This window comes from Stegastes partitus, unplaced genomic scaffold (assembly GCF_000690725.1).
Source record: "Stegastes partitus isolate 25-593 unplaced genomic scaffold, Stegastes_partitus-1.0.2 Scaffold1159, whole genome shotgun sequence".
Lineage (NCBI taxonomy): Eukaryota > Metazoa > Chordata > Actinopteri > Pomacentridae > Stegastes > Stegastes partitus.
In genome coordinates this window covers 57,193-66,633 of record NW_007578890.1, presented here as the reverse complement: position 1 = coordinate 66,633, position 9,441 = coordinate 57,193, and positions in this window count along the sequence as shown.

Below are 9,441 nucleotides of genomic sequence, written 5' to 3'. Positions count from 1 at the left end.
ACACACAAGGTAACTGAGGACAGCTGTAATGTCAGAGCACACAGGATTATGTTGTTGGCCCCTTGTGACAACCCTCTTGCAGATAATAGATCTGACAACAAACACTGTGTGCTGTCTCCAAGGAACCATTTAATTTACAAGCCATCGAAATGATTACATGCACAATGTTCTGAACGTATTAACACGGAGCTAATGTTTTCCTTCCTCCAATTGTATTATCCTATTTACAGTCCCCCTGACAACTCAAAGTGCTGTGATCTGGCTCTATTAAAACACATTTTATTCTCGATCCATTTCACGCTCTGACACATCTCAGTCAGGGGCGCGATAGGAGGGAGGCAAGCTGAGGATTTATGGAAATAGCAGCGTGTGAGTTAATAAAATCAACTTCGTCAAAATGTCAGCGGTCTAACAAAACAGTGAGCTGTGATTCAGTTAGACTGTTTACAAATACAAAGCTGCACCAAGCTCATGACCCCTCTCAGCTTTCACAGTCTTTCTGTCACTCGTTGGAAAAACCTCTTACAAGCATTTGCACTCAGAGATGGATCACTCCTGCTTCCTGCTGAGCCTCAAATGCCTGGCAGCAATAACAAATACGATTGTTTGTGGCATATTGGCAGATGAGGGGGAAGCAAATTAAAATGCAACTCTGTTGAAGGGCAGCTGCTTTTCTATGTGTTGGATGCATCAGTGGATGTAGAGGTATATAGAGAGGTATTACGCTGCTGTAACCTGTAAGAAAAACAACAGTCCTCGGAGAAAAAGTGCTGTGAAAGAAGCTTGAAAAGAAATGGTTTGTCTGACCTTTAACAAGACAGCCTGCAACAAATCAAAGAAGAAAAAGATTCTGCTGTAAAAGTAAAGTCTCTCTCTGCTCATTGATGAAACCCCTAAAAACTCATCTCTGTGGAACAAAGTTACATATTTCGAAGTTAGACTTTTTATGAAAATAATGCCTCCAGGGCTTAACCCTATTCAGAACTTTTGGGGTGTTTTGGACCTCAGACCATTTAGTTTAGGTGACAGGTAATGTTTTTTTTTATTTATTTATTTTTGAAATTTTTTTTAAAATATAAAAAGAGGGACATTTGTTATGCATTTGGAACCAAACATATGTCAACTTATCAGGAAATGTATTTAACATAGTATAAAAGTCTATAATAAATACCAATGAATATTTTGTACATATTCTTTCTTGGGGTCAAATGGACCCCGAAAGACCTTCTACATATGGCAACATAAGTCCTGAATAGAGTTAAAATGGCTGAGATGTAACCTTCCTTTAGAATTTGTACATCTATGACGTCCTCACAACTCGCTGCAGCTCAAGCACACCAGTTCACCGATGAATCTGGTCAAACACTGTAAAGACACTCCGCGATGGCACTGATTGCTTATTTCGCTCAAAAAGTGTTTTCCTGCATATAAAAACCACCGTATAGCCACGTTAAGGTTTAAAAAAAAGACTTGATTTTCACCGGAGAGGGTCTTTCAAGATGAGTCACCACTGCTGCTCAGACATTTGAACTCAAACTCTTATAAATCTCCACAGTTTAAAGCATCAGTGGTGGAAGTTCATTCTGGGCATGTCACATCAACCAAATCTCTTCATTTACAAACTACTGGCTTCACACCTTCATTTACAGAGTACCTCAACTCTCACATATTGATCGATATAGCATGACAAATGCTTCCAACCAGCTCCAGAAATTTGGCTTTTATTGAGGAAAATCTCAAGAAGAGTGGCATGCTTAGAAGCAGCAAGAGTTTGTTAAGACTAAATAGAAAGTTATTACCATGAGCTGCAGCACTGACTGTGCTGGAAAATGTTGAGGCCGGTACCTGGAGGAAGTCATCAAGGGAAAATCTAAGAACAAAGACCACTCCTAATGATTTTTGAGAAGTGGAAGCAGGCTTGTTGCCCCCGTTGTCAGACTGTGTCCCCTATGGTTTCACCTACATCGTCTGTGATATTGTGTAATCACGCTTTAACTGCCTGCGCTGCTTAACTTGGCTTTATATGACTTACCTGAACTGTACATGTGCTAGATTTGCTGCTTGCCTTTTCCTCAATTAACCTTTTTATGTTTTTCAGCTGCTACAGGTTTTAATTTGCTGTCTGCTCATTTTTCATGCTGCTGTTTTACTGTCGTTTTAATGGTTTATCTAAAATCCTGCCAGCATTGGCACATGTACAGCGATGGTGATTAAGTGAATTCTCTTGAAAAATCAACAAATGAATAGACAATACAAGCAAAGACATTGTTAGTGCTGAATTAAATAAATCCACTGCCAAATGCTCACACTGTAAAGACAAACAAAAAAACAAAAAGGTAAAAACAATGGTAATGTTTTATCAAGTGGGGAACCAAAAAAATATATATACAATACTGTAAAATAACCACAACTGTCATAAAAAATACAGTACTTTTCCACAATTAATTTAATTAAATCAATTTAAGGTAACCCTTACTAAGATTTTTTGTCCGTTTATAATTTTATGAAGAATATTTATATGCGTAATAATTGCCTTTATATAATTGATACATAGATAGTTAGATATAACTATATAATACTTCTTTCTCTGTTCATTGTCACTAATGGTGTTTAATTTTTTTTTTTTACATATACAGTATTTCATTTACAGTATTAAAATTACATATAAAAGTTTAATCTAATAAATAAAACAGAAATATTTGTAAAATTCTGATAAATTTGCAAATGAATTTGCCCCAGAAAAAAAAGAGGAATTTTCCCCCCAAAATGTAAACTTGTAAGTATATGCTTTTAATGTCATTTAACATTAGATATGCAAATTCAGCCTATGTTTGTAATTGTATGGATATTTTTGTTGATTTATTTATTCATTTATAAGATATGGAAAAAAATCTTTTTGCAGTTGTGTATACGCCCACCACATAAGGTGTGTTGACAAATATAAAAAATGCCCTTATGGGAGGAAAAATGAAAATGGTTCGTTGCTAAGTGGAACTGTGGGAGAAAAATAATCCCCTGACCTTCACCCATAAGGGCTTTAGCAGTGGAGAGCATACATGTATGCGTGCGGTGTTTTCAATTTCCTGCTGGGTTTTTCAATATTTACCTTTATTTAACCTCTCTTTCTACTTAACCTTTGCATAATACTGCAGCGCAAAGGAGCAAAACAGGCTCAAGTGATATAGGGAGAGAAAAAAAAAACCGTATTATTGAAAACGAAAAAAAAATGCTGCAAAGATATTGTTTGCAGAGAAATACAGATGAATATATGCTGGAAAATGGTTCTGACAATGAGACCTGGAACGCAGAAATAGAAATGAAATTGTCCAATTCCAGAGTCTTTTGAGAGTCATTCCTGTGCCTGTGAGTGAAAAACCCAATCCGGGAGTGGCTTTGTTTCAGATGTAATGATGTGACGTGCTCTATAGGGAGCTAAGGGAGCATTGGTGATTAACCTGGTGAACATCAAGCCTCTCAGAAAACACAGATGGTAGCAGACTTCAGTTTTTTTTGTTTGTTTGTTTATGGATGAGCAATTCAATCAGAGTGTTTCAAGCAGCATTAGAGCAAATTATCCAAAGACTTTTGCTGATTTCTCTGTGGCAGCTAGTTGCAGCTGACAAATTGTTATTTCACAGTGCTGAAATAGTTATTAAGTAAAATAACTCTGACAGATGAGAAGGTTTTTTTTAATCTCTTTGCACAGAGTGACACTGGCAGGTTTTCTGTGTGCATTGGTAAGAGCGCACTTACATGTACTGACTGCAAACCACAAATATATTTAAATAGACACCATTGTGATCCTAAAAGTATTTTTAAAAAAACAGTCCCCAAAATTATATGTAGTATACTAACAGGCTCCCAAGGTGGTAAAAAAAATCTCACATCAAACCAAGATTATAAGCATGTAAAGAAACACAACAAGATTTTTGCTCAAAGGAGTTGATTATTTAAATTAAAATCGCATTTATATTAAATTTGCAGGGTTGGCATGTATTAGAAACCCAGTTCTCCCTCCAGTTAACCTCCTTTGTTGGATTTTATCTCCATCTCGGTGAGATAAGACTGCAAGAATTTGACACAAGAGATATTGCGGAGCTGCTTTACTGCCTTCTATGGCTTCATGTGCTCCAAGTTATCGTCATGCTACCTTAAATAGCCGGCTCAAATTACCAAAATGTGTTTTGGCCTGGGACGGTAGAAAAAATTATCACATTTCACTCCAAAAATGTAAACAGAATGGAAGTCATGTTAGATAAGTAAATAGTTGATAAGCTGATGATTGACAGATTGAAAGCAACTGCAGAAAGTCCATCCACTTTAAGCAGGATGGTTAATATCATAGGCATGTGCAGGATGGGTATTTCATTACACTGTCCTGCACATAACAGAGAGTACAGCTGAGCCTCAGTTTGACTGTTTCAGTATCAGCACTACAAAATCTGAAGGCTTGATGTATTATCACCTGCATTGTAAGGACATTTTTTTTTGGTATATATGTGTAGAAATTGCATACAGTCCACACATTCATATACAGTGCTGCACTCCATTTGTGCAATAAATTCCAATAAAAGACTAAAACATCAACTTATTGTGCAAACTTTCTACAGCCACATGCAAAGACTTCAATCAGGCGATCAAACTTATAAAATACTGCAGGAGATAATCTTGGATCCGTCAGATTTTGCAGCAGCTCAGATTAAAATATTTAATGAACTGACAGAGAGTAAACTGTTTGCTAATTAACACACAGTAACAACAACGTGGACACCAACTGAGTGACAAATTACCGTTTGTCATGTTCAACCAGAGGGATGGAGACAGTGAGTGTGTCATCAAGTGTTGTTGATATTTATTTCATTTTTCATGCTACGTTGAGATCTTTTTTGTCTTTTATGTCAAAAAGCATTTTGTAATGGTTTTACACGATTGATGTTGTTATTTATTTTTATGGTAATGGCAATAGCGCATCAAATGTACTGTGTTTCAGAGTTTTCTGTTGTGAATCAGCAGTTATCAGACTAACTGGTCACAAGGGTGTATAATTATATCCAAAATTACAACTTGGTGTGTTTGCAAATAACTGATCAGTAGAATTAAAGTGATTTAGTTCACATTACTGTCCAGTAATAACCATCCAACTTTTATTCTCTGATTTGTGCATTGTTGGACTCATCATGAGCAGTTTAAACAAACAAAAGAAAAATCACAGTTCATGCAGCAGAACCAGAGATTTTGTCGTTTTGTTTTTTTGTTTTTTTCTATTCCATGTGTTTTTCCTACTTGTCAAAAATTTGCACCAACATTACCAAGAATAGAACCCAGCTGTTGACAGTTGGACCTGAGATACAGGTGTGTTATCTAATCTGCCCTCCAGCTGTTTGTCTCATTCAGAGACGAGCTGAGGTTGGGTAAGCTCACTTCTTTTCTTTACATTTTCAAACTTGTAGCCATCAGCCTTGACCAAAACTAGATCAAATTATGTCACTAGAAGCAACCCAGTCTCATAGAAATAGAAATTCCAAAATGTCAAAAGCAAATATATATTAAGAAGGAAATGCAGCGGAATTGCATTTTCTATCAACTAAACAAGAAAATGTTTGTTAACGTATTTGACTTTGCACTATTTTCACGTAGAAAATTAACAGATTTCAAAGAGTATAATCAATAAAAAATTTTAAAATCCAGGCAGGAAAAAGCTGTTATTTTAAAATTCTTATTTTTTCACAGGACAGTGAAATAAACAGTTTTAATTGCACTTACAGGTTTTTAACACCCTTTACCACACCTCTCTGAAAGCAGATCAGCTTTAATGCTATGTGAAACTAAATGCAGAGGCGGGGATCTTGTTTGATGAAAATGATTATGAGAGTTAAAAACTGATCATGTTTCAATTTTATTATTATTTTTTTTTGAAAAGTCTTGATTAAAATGTATTTCACCTCTAATTAACCTTCCAGCCTCCTCATTAGCAGACGTCCCGTCCTTTTAGGCTGAAGTCTCTCAACATGATATTAAACATGGCAGCAGCACTGAAAGAGAGCAACTGGGAAATGCCCTTCAATAGAAGATAAAAAGAATGTCGCGACAAAAGATTTATTAAAAACGTGTTGCTTAAAACCACAAAACACTAAATACTTACATGTGGGGTTGTGCTTTACTGCCCTCAGCTCTTTAGGCAGAAATACACCAAAGGACGTGAGCCCTGCTTATTGTTTATTCACTCTCTTTTTAGGCTTGCTTTCCTCCACTGGCGTCAAATCACAAAGTCAGTCACAGTAGAGCAGAACTGGTGCAGATGGTAATTAAGTATCTGGCCCAATGACACTTGAATGCTGCAAGATGTTTGTTTTCAATTTTTTTTTTGCCAAAAAAAGTGGTCCTTCAAGTCCTCAGAGTCAGCTGTTGAGGGACCCGTTCATGTCTGTCAATGTTAAGGAAGTCATAACAAAAAAACCCCAAAACAACTAATCAGCTTTGTGATTCAGTTCTTCCTTATCATTTACTCTCTGGGCACTTATTATGCAGTCTCTATAAAATTACAAAAACTAGGCAGCACGTCCACTTTATTGCCTCCAAGAATATGATCTTGGAGGAACAACAAGATTTTTATTTTTTTTTGCTAATTGCTTGCCAAGAAAAAGCTTCAGGGGTGTCAGTGTCATAATTCTATTTGACAAAATGAATATTAGTTGGGTGGTGTAATATCTCTCTGAGCTCAATTTTGGCATTCAGTGACTCACCCAACCCCTACCGCTTCACCCTGGTGCTGTCGGAGGAAGAGGCCTCATTCAGAGTGTGATCACGTCTGATTCCAAATGAATAGCATTTAGACTATCCCTGTACAGGGCAAACACAAGTGCCAAAGATCATTGTAAGTTAATTCAAAGGGGTCTGACTTAAACCTATGGTGGATTTTGCTCGTGTTGTCTGGAATACAGCAGCCAAATAGAGATTCACTGATCCTCTGGTGTATTCATGCAAAGTGCTCATTGTGTATGTTCACACTTGGTGTGTTACAATGGTTGTTTTGTGCAAAAAAATAAACGGCCACAAATCTCTGAACATGATGCTGAATCTCTGAACATGATGCTGGCTAGCGATGCAGGAAAATAATTGGATCATTTGTTTAAACCCACAGAAAAGCATGAATTACAAGCAGGGCTAAGTGTTTCCATGTAGATAAAAGCCTACATTGTGTCTGTCGTCTGGAGTCACCTACTTAGAGCACGCCACTCAGTGTCTTATTTTATGCTAATAGGGACTTGTAGTAAAGGTGTGCATCTGTACTGAAAGAATAATATGTGCCTTCTTCATGAACCTGCAACAGCAGATTATGCTCAACACATAATGGACCTAGTGTGTGTTTGTTTGAATCCAGCATCTGTCGGCCTGCGTTCAATGTACCAGAATTGCACCACTGCTGCTGTTCTCCTCTTAGCTATGGAGCTATTAAATGAACTGTCGCACTCCCATCTGGCGTGTAATCTATACAAGTTGTGTGCTGCAGTCAGCGTTTTATGCCAGCGTGTGTTTGCTTTGCTTTAGCTCTAAACGTGGCGTTTGCATTACAAGGCTGTACGGACGCACGTCAACAACAGCGTCACAAACTGGTTCAAAGTCTTACAACTGAAGTCTGATGTACCTTTGAGTCCTATGTAGACTCAAATGAAAAGCCACACTCAGAGCAGAGAAACCTTTTCAGCGCTGAATCCGTCGTAAAATATGCACTCATGAATAAAACTATACATTTAAATGGAAATGTGTGTATTGTGCAGATAAACACAGCCGCTGAGCTTTTTTATAACCACTTGAAAAGCTACAATTCTCTGATCTTTTATCTTTTGCAGCTTTTGTGGCAAATGATAGCTGCAGTTGCAAAGAAAAAAACAAAAAAAAACAACTCCCAGCCATATCTACAGTTTATTATATTCAAGAATATTCTGTCACGTCGAGCCCCATACAAGCTATCTGATGCTGCTAAAAACTGTAATTTCATCTGTCAGTCCAGTGCAGCACAATTTTGAGTTAAATCTTACACTTGACCCTGCCATTGTTGTTCCAGACACGTAAAAGACAGCTTGAATGGGATTTGTGGCTCAAACTGCTCACACATGATAAGTTAACAGAACACAAAGTACTCCCAGGAGTGCTCCTCATTGTTTCGCATCCTCTCTAACTGGACGTTCACGGTGAAAAGAAAAGCAGGCGAACTTGTGACAGTGACCTGCATATCAGTGTCACTATTGTCGGAAAACTAATCATCTTATTTGAGAATTCTTCGTGGATGCTGGGAGCATCGGTAATGGCCAAAGACAGCATGAAAGTACTGTGAGTCCATCCAAAGTAATGAACAAAAACAAACAAAAAACAGGAGAGCGACCAGATCAGTTCCCCCACAGTTTATTATGGACACATACTGACAGAGGAGATTTTATCAATAGCAGATTTTGGCTCATTCCTGTGGACTCCTCTTTATCTCTGTCTCCTGTTGTGATCTTGTTATATAAACTCGTCGGTGCTGCTGGTGTTTCATCCGCCCAGGTAGTTAAATGTATTCACATCTGACAGAAGTCTGAATCATTATTCACCTATTTAACTCCAAGGAAAGAAAACAATCAAGGCTCTGTAGTTGGGATTTGCTGCGTTAGATGAAGCACACAACTTCAATTATACTTCACAGTGAAACAAACGATGATTAGCAAACTTCAATAGATTTGGAGTAATGAAAGTCACATATAGACCCTCATCTTGATCAGATTAGACCAAGTGTAACACTGTTTTGTTGATGCTGATGCTGTAATTTTATAGCCTTGAGCTTGTGTTTTGTAGTTTAGGTCCTTGCTCCTATTATGGTTGGATTTTATACTGAACAAAAACATCCACACTGCACGTTTTATTGTATGAAATTCTATCCATTCTTTTTACCATAAGGGGGGGAAAAAAAGCATCTCCAGAACAGAATGAACATCATCAAACAACCAAGCACTTGCTGTATTGGAAATAATAATTTGCAGGCCGAGAGTGAAGTCAGAAATTCCGAAACGAGTCACAAATCTACGACACACAGAGTTAGTGAGCTTGGCGATGCTGCTTGTGGAACGTTGTCCCACACTTCATGAAGGGCTTGGAGAGAACATTTTGGGGTCCACGTCCATCCAAAGCTGTCTACAAAGATTGCTAAACAGCAACAAGTAAAGCTGTGGACACTGAAGTACATGGCTCCTACTGATATACCAGCATCCAACATGTCAACAGCCGGTTCTAGTGGCTCCATGTCAGTTGAATAAAGCTGCATTTTAAGGTGGACTTTAATAGTCACTGGTCAAAGGAGTGTCTGTGCGCTGGTCACACTACCTGATCATTGTCCTTTAAAGCCTCACCTGACTAAGATATGGATTAAAATCAAACAAAAACATGTGGCATTTGTTTTGTTTTTTT